This window comes from Musca domestica, unplaced genomic scaffold (genome assembly GCF_030504385.1).
Source record: "Musca domestica strain aabys unplaced genomic scaffold, Musca_domestica.polishedcontigs.V.1.1 31, whole genome shotgun sequence".
In the NCBI taxonomy this organism is placed as follows: domain Eukaryota; kingdom Metazoa; phylum Arthropoda; class Insecta; order Diptera; family Muscidae; genus Musca; species Musca domestica.
Window position 1 is genome coordinate 3715428 of NW_026712309.1, and position 12267 is coordinate 3727694.

Below are 12267 nucleotides of genomic sequence, written 5' to 3' on the forward strand. Positions count from 1 at the left end.
GCAAACAAAAAATCCATTGCTCAGATGACATTTCAGAAATTGCAACGACAAAATATGTTTTTGTAAAACTCCAAAGGGGGAATTGTGTTTGGAAAAAACAACCAAAAATGTCATTGGAAATTGCCAAGATATTCTTTAAAGACTTTGTTTTTCTTTTGTTTTGTAGAAATTTGTTTGTTCCTTTTCAATTTCGTCCTTTTTTCATTACTTTAGTTCTATTGACTTTTGGAAACTTTTTTCCTTAATTTTCTTCTTCTTTTTTTGGTCATACATAACCTCATTGTGAACTTGCAAGAGAATAACTTATTTGAAGTGCAAATATATGGGCGTTTCTCTAGTTATTTGAACAAGATATTTGAATAGTTTCATGAAATAATTTGGCAATCAGATATTATGATTTTAAAGCCAACGACGCCTAAAAGTATGCGTCAGTTTTGCAAAAACAGCTGTATAGAATGACATTTTATAAATCTCAAGTATTGAAACTTTATTCTTTGAATTCATACCACAAACATTTGTAAAATTATAATTTATTCCGAACGCATATGATTGAGAGAGGAGGAGGGGCGAAACACTCGCCACATGTCCTGGTGGACATACACTTAAGCCAGTATAGGTCTGTTGTGCGCTCTGGACTTTAAAGTTATTGAAAGAAGACCGACAGTTACCATAGTTATCCTGCATATATTATTATCTGTACATCATATCTTGTACAGATGGGCTTGTAGGATCAGGTGCCCCGTTAGGATCCTTGTTACCCCACCAATCTCTTCTTTCTCCATCTCTCTCCATAGGATTTTTATAATTTTCCCTACTTATTCATTGTGCCATTTCTTTACCTCTACACGTGACGCATTTAGCGTCCCGCCTGTCATGGCGAGAGAGTTTGCTGTCTCATTATCTCTAGTCCCCATATGACCTGGTACCCGTATAATGCGTACTGAGCGGTGTTGATAATAGTTATTGATTTACAGTTTTGGATGTTACATAGCCTCTTGGCGATCTTACAGTCCGTTAGGACGTTTATGGTAGCCGGTCTCGTGTTGGCATTATGCCAGTTTCCAGTGGGCATTGACGATAGGAATCCGTCGATCCACGAGTCTCTGATAGGAATTAATGTTTTGCATGATGCAGCTACAATTGTTTCAGGTATCCGGTCCGACAAAATGTTTTCCATTGATTCTCCGTTGTTACCCGTAAAATATGTTGATGGTATGTCACTTGGCTTTAATGTGTCCACTCGTCCGTCGCGCTGAGCCCTATGGCTGCTTCATATCGTATCTTAATATCTATTGGGTTTGTCCTCACGTTTTCCAAATTCTTAAGCAGCACATTCGTAAGACTTTCTGTAATATTTTATTATTACATCCATCCATCCATAGCTGTCCACCAGTCCACCGATACGTTCGAATGGATCTAATTAGACTTTTGAATAGCCAGTGTGTCATATTTGGATTGAATCCCCATTTTGAGCCTATAACCCTTTTACACGTTGCCCAGTATCAATGAGCCTTATTAGCTCTTTCTTGGATGTGGTATCTCCAATTAAGTTTCCTACCTAGAATCAGATCCACATATTTAACCTTATTGGAAATATTGATTTTCTTGTTCAGGAAGATTGGTTCATCGAAGTGCCCCAGTTTTGTTTTCCTTGTGAAAAGACATATATTAGTTCTTCCCTGTGACGTACCTTGACCAATCTATGTTAACGTCATACAGCCCGTAACTTATTCATATATTCCTTAGCATATGGTTTATCCAGTCCCTTAGAGCCCGGTCGACAGGAAACTATATAAGGACTGCATTCATTTACACGTTTTCAAAAAATAAACAACTCAACCGAGACCTATAATATTTTCAAAAAAGAAGAAAATCTTAAGTTCTGTATAGTTCCCCAGGATGCAAACAGAATACTTAAGAATTGAGAAATCCGTCTTATTTTAGGGCTACGAAACCTATAGATGCGACTAGTCCAATAAACCTCCCCATTATCAAGTTCAATACCGCATTGGCTCTCTTTACGACCTTTCCAAGTTTTTAAATTCCGAAATGTGTAACAAATACGCCCTTTAGTTGAAGTTGAATCAATCATTCATGCAAAAAAAAAAACATTTGAGGTTAATATCCTGATGCAGGACAATAAAAAACTGCACACAAACAAATCAACAAGACAGGAGACAAACAAACAACTCTAGACTGCAAGCAATGCAGGCAAGCATTCATGATGCCCCCAACAAGAACAAAAAAAAATACGGGTGATTGAAACGACGAATACTGCTCGCAAAACAACAAAGAAACACTAACAAAAATGTTGCAACAACAACAATACCCCAAGCAGCAGCAACAAAATAATTCGTAAAACGAAGAAAATAAAATGTCTGACGTTCTCATCATAATGACGATGATGATGACGACTCTCATTGAGACTCTTGTAGCCCCCAGGGGCGGTGCAAAGATGCTGTTACAACACAGAAATATAATAAGGCGAGAAACCGAGGAGGAAGTTTAAAGAGCCAAGGGAGGAAAGCACATGGTTGTCTTTGGGAAAAATCCTTAAGAAAATAACACTGACGGAGAAAAAAAGGCAAGATGAAATTATGTTCCTATCACCGGAAATAGAGGGTTCTTTAGAGAAACTACCCAAAATCAACGGGGAAGTAAGAAGCATTACAAATGTTTAAACAATTGCCTGGCTGCCTGAATGATGTCTTATTTTTAATTTCCTTTTTTTGATGTTTCGTCTCTCTTCTAAGAAGCCTTTTTTCGGGCAATGATTTTCCAGTAGCTCAACATCATAAGCAGCATCATCATCGCTGTCGTGACGAAGACCAACTCTATGGCGTTGAAAATGTAATTTAATTTTTAAATAGCATAAGGACAGCAAGGACCGACAAACACATGGACCACTTGAAATGTGAGTAGCAAAGAACAAGCAACCAACAGGACAGCCACACTCATGCACTTCACTAGAGAGAAACAAAAAACACAAACAAAAAACAACTCTGTTATGCTCCCCACTCAATATTATGGGAATTTTTGACAGTTGCCATACAATGTTTGCCGTTTGACAGTTCTGTGACTTGCGCACTGCCGGCCAAGTGATACTTGAAAATCAAACACACATACTCCAATATAAACATAAAGAAAAGTGAGAAAAAATCACATGAAATGTTTTTTATAATTTTTAAAGAATGTAGTTTTATTGTTTTTCTTTTTATAAAATAAACTACCTAATTAAATTTTATTTTCAGATGTGTCTCAATGCGTTTTAGATTCTCAAATCTTGGCTGTAGTAATTTGTTATTTTGGCGAAGCAACAAAAGATCAATGACCCACCCATTTAGGTTATACTGCTTTCAAAATGCTCAACTCTGAGATGTGGAGCTACAGTTTAGAAGTCAGGCACATCGATGCACCACAATGAATGGAAAAATAACTTAAAAGGATTCAAATGATAGTAAAACATGTATAGGGGAAGTTCAATACTCGCCGATTTTAGCATATTTGCATTTAAAGTTAATATTTGGAAACTATAGTTTTTCAATTACCATTTTCAAATGTAATTCGAAATATTTCAATTGCAATTTGAGAATTTAATTTGGAATTCGTAAAATTTCATTTGTAATTCAATTGTTATTCGAATTATTCCATTTGTTCCACTCGTAATTCGAATAATTTTATTTGTAATTCGAAAAGGCAAATGGAATCATTCGAATTACAAATGGAATAAATCGAATTTGAAATGATATAATTTGAATTAAGCATGAAATAAATTGATTTACAAATGAAATAATTTAAAATTAAAATGGAATGGAATCGAATCGAATCGAATAACAAATGGAATTCTCAAATTATGAATAACAAAAGGAAATTTCGAATTAATTCTTAATGTGTTTGATGATGGTTCGGCTAAAGGTCAATTTTTTTAGTTAGTTTTTAGTTATTTTATTTAGTTATTTCCTTTCTTCTCTTTATTATATCCAATATTTCGATTGTCATCGGCAATCATCTTCAGGGATCTGTTGCAAATTACACAATTAATAACAGAAATTATACAACACACAAATATTATATTAGTTTTATTTTAGAGGAAAACGTCTACTCTAATTTGATGTCATAGTCTAACTAAGTTTTCTTCCATTTGTGCTTATGTACTAAATTTCTATAAATATGTGCACAGTGCTCCGTATCAGTTTTATAATCCATTTTCCGGTGGTAGATTTACATTTCTAGTGTGAATCGTCTTGTGCCATTATATCCATATCCTTAAAGTTCGGTCTATGCCCGAATTTCAAATAAAGTGTTTCGAATTTGTTCCGTAAACGGTATCTTCACCTATTTTTTCATTACCGTTTTGGTTAATTCTGTATATGAACGTATAAGGACTCTGCTTTGCTTTATCAAAGTTATAGGTGTAGAAATTCTTCTTAAATTGAACTCTGATATGTTGTGTAAGCGAATACATCGGTTATGTTTATGCCCTTTCTTATCGATAATAATCCTATATTTTACGGTATCAGAACCAAAGACGTTATCTTGTTCTTAAAGAAAGATATGGTGGAAGAATTCCGGTAGTCGCATCTACAAAGCTGCTGGACCAATTTTAAAATTGAAAATTTTGAATGACAAATTATTTAAATTTGTAACAATTTTTAAGAAATAATTGCGTATGATAACAACCTCCTATTGGTGTCGTAGAAGAAAACTTATAAAAATCTACTTATTTGTGAAAAAAGAAAAACATTTTAAAAAGAAGAAGAATTTTCTTACATCGAGTTGTCTTTCCAATATGAACTAGTTCCAATGAACTATTTGGTCAAGGAACTATGTCAAACTTATTCTTTAATCTAGTTTTAGTTCTTTCAGTCCTTGCCTTGTTCAATCGGGTATAAAAACATTGGATCCGGACCAAAAACGTTAATGGAAGTACAAATTATGCATTTATAAGATGAAGCAAATGGGAACTATGACAAACTTATCAAGTTAACTACATGAAAGAACTAGTTCTAATGCGCTTAGTGATCCAACTTCAAAATAAAATTATTTTCAAATATTTTCTTTTGCTTCGATGTTCAGATGCTTCAATTTGTTTTTCAAAAAATTTATTTTTAATTAATATAGATTATTTTTCATTCAAAATTTTGAATTCCAAAATTGTATGGTCAGAACAATTCCATGGTTTTTTTCCGCTAAATTAAAAAATTGATTTGCGATTTTTACTACAAAATTTAAAAATCCATAAGACGTATCGACGAATTGAAAGCTAAATTATGTTCCCTAAGTAAAATTTAAAATATCACGAGACATTTAATCAGCAATTCAATTATTTCCGTAAATCTTGACTTTTTTTTCTGGAAAGTCCTATTTTTTCCTAGACATGTTCAAGTAACAACTCTAACTTTTTCCTTTGTCTAGTTTCGATCTGCTATTTTTGCGGAACAATTTCATAGAACTAGTTCCCCTAATGAAGCGAAGAACTCAATTGATAGATCCCTATTTAAACCTGCGAAGCTTGCCTAAAGAGGGATAAGTTATTAGAGAGATAAGTCTAGACATGTACCTCTTTTCACTCCATTCTTCTCACAATTCTTTTCGTCCAACGCGTGAATGGAGAATAATTAAAAATTTGGCAATCGGACAAAAAAAAATAAAAATTGGACAATCGAAATATTTATAAATCATTTAACATATTTGCATTTAAAGTTATTATATTCTTGAAATTTTAGATTCAATAACATCCTGAATCGGAATGAGATAAAATATTTGAACAGTGTATATAACATGGAAAGTATTTTAAAGTCTAAAATTAATATTTGTATGAAAGATATGCGGAAATATCCTTTTATCCGTTACCGAAAAACATTTCTATCCGTAAACAGTTGGAGAGTAGAATTAAAAGTTTGCCCTCGATCAGATTTCCTGTCGAAGAACAATACTGTGTCTAGTTCCGAATATTTCCTGCAATGTTTTCAGAATAAGCGTATTTATATTTTGATGTTTTTCGAGAAAAAATCAACGTTTTAAAAGCTTTGATACAAAACAATTTCAGGGATCCCTTTGTCATTAACTAATTGGGCCGTGAAACCATCGTCCGAGTGTGCATCTATCTCTCAATTAATATTTTATCCTGAAACTGAAACTTGATGGATTTTTGTCAAATTTCCCCGGGAACATATTGACAAATATTTGCGTTCCAGTTCAGCACCTACTTCAAATAATTTCGTTCCACCATTCATGGGTAACAGAAAATAACTTCTTTCAAATTTCATATTCCCCGAATAGTTCCCCTGTAAAATCGCATTGAATTATTCCCTAATTTTGCAAAGACTGCAGTCACATGTTTGCTAGACACAAAAACAAAAACTCTATATAAAACACAACCCAATATGAATCATTCTCGATGCACCACCGTGTACGTACGTACTGGCAACAACAATAAATAAAACATTTTTATGGAAACGCCAAAAATTTCCTTGTTTCAAACCAAACGATGAACGAACAGGGAAGAACAACCAACAATCTTTTATGGTCGTCATCGTTGTCGGCGATGCAAAACAACGTGCTTAGAGAGCGTCGCTCTGTGTAAGATGAAGAAGGGTGGCGCAATCGGGCGCCACTGGCCGGAGAAGGGATGTGTGTAAGTGTATGGATATAATCGCTGTGACTGATTTTACAATGTTCCAGCGCACAAATGTTGTGTCGGCAGGGGCGACAACGGCAACAACATAGAGAAATGTTTTTGGAGAACGTACGTCCATACGTAAGTCGGTATGTATGTTTGTACAAGAAAGAAAAAGGAAAAATTCACCCATGTACACACCCTTTTGAACAGGGGTGGTGGAACTTTGAAACATACCCAAGCACACACACAAGCGAACACCTATGCAAAAGCTAAATGAACGGAGAATACATTCGCATTTTTAGAACGCACATGCACAAGGAAGAAGAAGATTAAAACGAATTAAGGGTTGCCAAATTTGAGAAAAGAATGGATATGTGTGCACATTCTGTAATAATGTCAAGGGGAATTTGTAAACAATAAATCAAAATTATTCAGCGATTTATGGAGAAATTGTGATATTATTTTTAACATATTTGCATTTAAAGTTATGAAAATTTCAAAACTTTGTTCGAGTGGCATTTTCTATCAAAGTTTTATTGCCCAAGTTTAACAGATTTATTTTAAAGTTTAAAGGTTTACCATCAAATAGAAGAAATAACTTCTGTTTTACTTTAGACAATTATAATTGTCGAAATTGTCATTTCACGAATAATAGAGGTGAGGAAAACAGAGACCTCTCAACAATGTCCGGCACACTTCCGGTAATTAAAATTGGTTATGCAAATTCAGAAAATAATTAGTTATCTAACTATCAATCAGATTTTGACTTCTCTAACTTTTTTACCATTAAAATCGGTAACTTTTAGAAGCAAAATTGAAAAATGTGAAGAAAATTGTTTCTTTCTATAATTATTTTCGTAGCTGACTTTTCGACAGATTTTGTTAATTGCCAAATTAATAAGCAATTAAAAAATTGGTGTTATCGGTAATTGTCATTAACTAGTTAGAGAATCGCATTACCGGCATTAAATGACTTAATAAAAATTAATTAATACATTCTCTCCCTTGAATTTGAATTCTAGAAATAAAACTGAAGTCATTGAAGTATTGAATTTTATTATCAAAATGCGTGCTCTTTTAAGTTAATAGCGGGCTTCTTTCACATTACGACGAAGCTCATTTTTGGCTCAATGGTTATATAAACAAGAAGGATTGTCGATTTTGGAGTGAAGATCAGCCAGAACCATTACAAAAACTACAAATGCCTCCAGAAAAAGTCAAAGTTTGGTGCGGTTTATGGGCTAGTGACATCTTTGGACTTCTTCAAAAATCATAACGTTACGACTTTTTCATCGAAATTTGAAGTTCGGATTTGGTACTACAGCCTGAGAAAATTTGAGAGGTATTTTTCGACGGATTTTTTGAAGTTCCTTCAAAATGTTGGAGGATGTTAAAAGTTTAGAGCGGCTTTTTTCATTTATTTTTTTCATTTATTTTTTTTTTTACCACATTCCGTAGAGCACGCGAAAAAGTGGACTTATTGATCGTGCGATTTAACGCCATTAGACTATTTTTGTGGGGTTATTTTATAGCGCATGTCTAAACAGGCGAGCTCGCTTCAATTAACATATTGGAAGACAACATTGAACCATTTATTCGTAGAATGCCGGTTGTCTCGGTATATGACCAGATATATGGCCACTATCTTTCTAAGATAGTGCTATCGATTCCGAAATGTATGATCATTTCTGGAAGAAATAATTTGATTATGCGTGTGTCTTTCAGGACGTTTCGCTCGATCCAATATCGGTATAGAAAAAGCTTAAAAGAGTGCTATACATTGGCATTATAAAAATAATATTCGGACCGATTTCAATGTATGTGGCAAATTCTAAAAATAATTTCTAGGAAAACTTATGAAGAGGAAAGTTCGGACCGATTTCAAACATTTTACCATTATAGAGTGAGATAAAAAAACTGCAACAAAGTCAAACGCCATAATTTTTACATTTTTTAAACTTTTATTGAATGAAAGCAAAAAATGTCGGAAATAGCATCAAATTTAACAATAAGTTTAGATTTGTTCGAATTGGTCATCTTTGGCACGAATTATGGCCTTCAAATGGCCAATAAAACCGCCACACGTTGCCCGAATGTTGTTCTGAATGAAAAATGACAGCAGACTGAAGTTGGTTGCAGATTTTTCATCTCACCCTGTATATTAGGCAGTTTTCTAAATATATATTTATATATTTTTAATTAAAAATATGGACAATTTTCAAAAAAACAACCTTGATATTGACCATGAATCGCAAAATGTAGTTATTCATCTCAAAATCTTAAACAATTATTTCATGAAAATCCAAAGTTTTTTAGATCTGGAAAAACTTCGCTTGAAAGCAAGGATCACCACTTGTGAAATATTAACTTTTCTGACATGTTTTTACCTTTTACATAGAAAAATTCAGTCTTTTCAACTAGCCCTCTCAAAAGCATTTCTTGGCGCGTCGCTGCTTAAAAGTGTAGTACTGTCGCCTTTGATTTCTTGTTGATTTTGAAATTGTTAATATTTTGTGCCTCAAACGTAAAATTTTGAATAAACATTCCCAAGATCCCACTTTCTTGTGATACGTCGATTACCTTACTCCATATATATGCATTATCCTCTAAAATATTTCCCATGACATGGCAACTCTGTTCCCTAACACACACAGTCGCATGAACCCGAATACGCAGTTGATGAAGAGACTGCCAGACACCAAACCACCACCAACAATTGCAAACAAATTTGCCAGCAGTAGTTGGGGTAGAGGGGGAGAGTTACAACTTGTCAAAAGACAAAAAAAGGAAGTAAAACTAGGAAAAATCAATAAAACCACATGGAAATTCTTTCAATTTTTCATAAAAATTATTTTAATTTTCCACGGTTTTCCAATAAATCCTGCAGAAATTAAGAATTTTCAACGAGAAAATCCTTTAGACAATGGCACAACACCCATACACAGTAATGTGAATGGGAACCCAACCAATACAAATGCAAAAACAGCAACAACAACAACAAGTCAAATGGGAAAAAGGAACAACAAAAACGGAAAAACACCACCCTTAAAATTGCAAAGCAAAAGAAAAGTTTTTCACAGTATTAGTCGTTGGACGTTAATGATGAGCTATGTACTTTTTTTCTTCTTTTCTTTTCCACTAAAACGAGAAGAAGAAGCATCCTTTGCTTCTTCTTCTTCCTGATACTTTTTCACAAATTATGCTTTTCAACAGGGGCTGGATGGCTGGCTGGCTTACCTTTAATTTATTTTTTCTCCGGGGAAAATTATTTGCACTTAAAATCCACAATTTCTTCGGGAAAATTATCATTCGCACTTATTGCAGGACCTGCTCCTCCTGATTCTACTCGGAGAGGGGCTAGCAGACAATATTAACACCAGAATTGCAATGGGTTAAACTGCCACTAATCCTGGGGGGTGGCTGGTTTATCCAATTTGCAATTTTTTCAATTTCAATTTTTCACTTCTTTCATTTTTTTCATTAAATATTTTTCACATTTTTTCACCTTTTTTTTTGATGGAGGGGGATTCTTATTCCACTGGGCGGAACAAAGACTGCTCCTAAATTGGCAGCTTTATTTTCCTTTATTCACTTTCTGAAGATTTTTAGATTTTCGATTTCATTCAAGCACCCACGACGTTATAAAACGACCGACCGGTTTCATGAATTAATTGATGATTTCAAGATTCGCAAATGAAACGCTTAGAGCTCTCAAAAGATAGACGATACGGCAATGACGATATGAGATGTCGATGACGGTACACGCTAAACGAACGGAGAAACAAACAAACAAAATAAAAATAAATTTGTAAAATAACAAATTCAGTAAATTTTGAATTCAAACAAATTGAAATTGTCTGTCAGATTGTCGTCCAAGTTTGGTCTGTCCGTCTGTCTATCCACTGTATCTCCAGTACTCCTCAGCAGCCAACAAAAATTTAATAATCCAACCCGTCTCGTTCCAAACGGGGGGGTGGTTCTATTCGGGCTGAGCAGCAAAGTATACAGGGTGTGTCGGTGTGTGTGCTACAATAACCGTTAAAAACTCCGGTTTACCTCACGATTTAAGAACGTTTCCGTCCGATATCCAAACGGTGACTGACGGCGGTGTCTCGCACAAAACTTGTCCAGACCATAAATTTCCCTTTGTGCTGGAAATTTCCCAGTGTCAGGGGAAGTGTGGGCAATTTTAGGCGTTATTGTGAATTGTGTGGTATGGTAGGTAGCGAGTGTTTTGGGTTATTTTGGTCATTGTTGTTGTTTTTATTTTGATTATTGCTATTCGTAAGCCGGCTGTTGCGACCATTGGGTATTGCGCATGTTTTGTGTGAGAGTGTGGATGTGGGTTATTGTTAAACGCTTACCGGTTTTGTGATTTTACACCTGTTGAATACCTGCCATGAGATTAAGTTTTGTGTTTGAGTGTGTGTGTGCTTGGATTTGGAATACCGCGAATGTGAGCGGATGCATATGACATTGGGTATTAAAAGAATTCAGTTGAAATTAACCACTGCATTTCACGGTGGATATGTTGGGCGCCACCTATACTTGCCTTTCCTTATGTGTTTACGAATTCAGTACAAATTTGCTGATTTTTACGTAGTTTTTAGAAAAATTGCAATTATTCGAGGAATAATATATATAACGACAAAACAAAACAGTTTAAGACCATTAATTTTTTTAAAATAGGGAGATAGAGTGCTTTCATTAGGGTCTACTTAATGGCATCCAAAGCTAGAGTCCTAAATTTTAACAAATTGTGTATGAAAACACCGAAGATCAAGGGATGGATTTCAAATCAAAGTACTGATCCACGCGTTTTTAAAACAACTATGTTCGAAAGTATCATATCATCATCATGATATGGTCTAGGTCAATACACAATAAATGAGGTTATTTTTATAGCCTCCACCACACATAGTATGAAGAGTATATTAAGTTCGTCACCGAAATAATAATTTTAGATATGACAAAGTATATATTTATTCTTGATCAGCGTAAAATTCTAAGACGATTTAGCCTTATTCGTCCATCCGTCCGTTGTAATCACGCTAGAGTCAAAACGAATAAAGATAGGAAGCTAGAATTTTACACAGATCAGTCTTTTATTCGCAGGCAGGTAAAGTTAGAAGATGGGCTATATCGGTTCACGATATAGTATAGCCCCCACATAACGGTACTTCCCGATATTCGGTATTTGGATGATTTTAACCATATTTTTCAATGGAATTGTCTGAAATTCTACACAAGGAGTTCTCTGTGAGGGTACTTCCCTATATTCGATATTTTGATGATTTTGCCTATATTTTTCAATGGAATTGTCTAAAAACCTATACTAGAAATTCTTTCTAAGCATTTTACCCCCTGAAAGAGAAATGTCACATGAGATCCACGATTTTTCAAAATTTATGGAGGGAAGGGGTAGAAGAAAACGAAATAAAGTTTGAAGATGATTTTCGAAGTTTAGATTAAAACAGAAAATTCCTTCATGTGGAATTTAAAGTTTTTCACTTTTTATGCCCTCCACCATAGTATGGAGGGTATATTAAGATTGTCATTCCGTTTGTAACACTTCGAAATACACATTTTAGACCCCACAAAGTATATATTCTTAATCAGCATAAAATTCTATGTCGGTTTAGCGA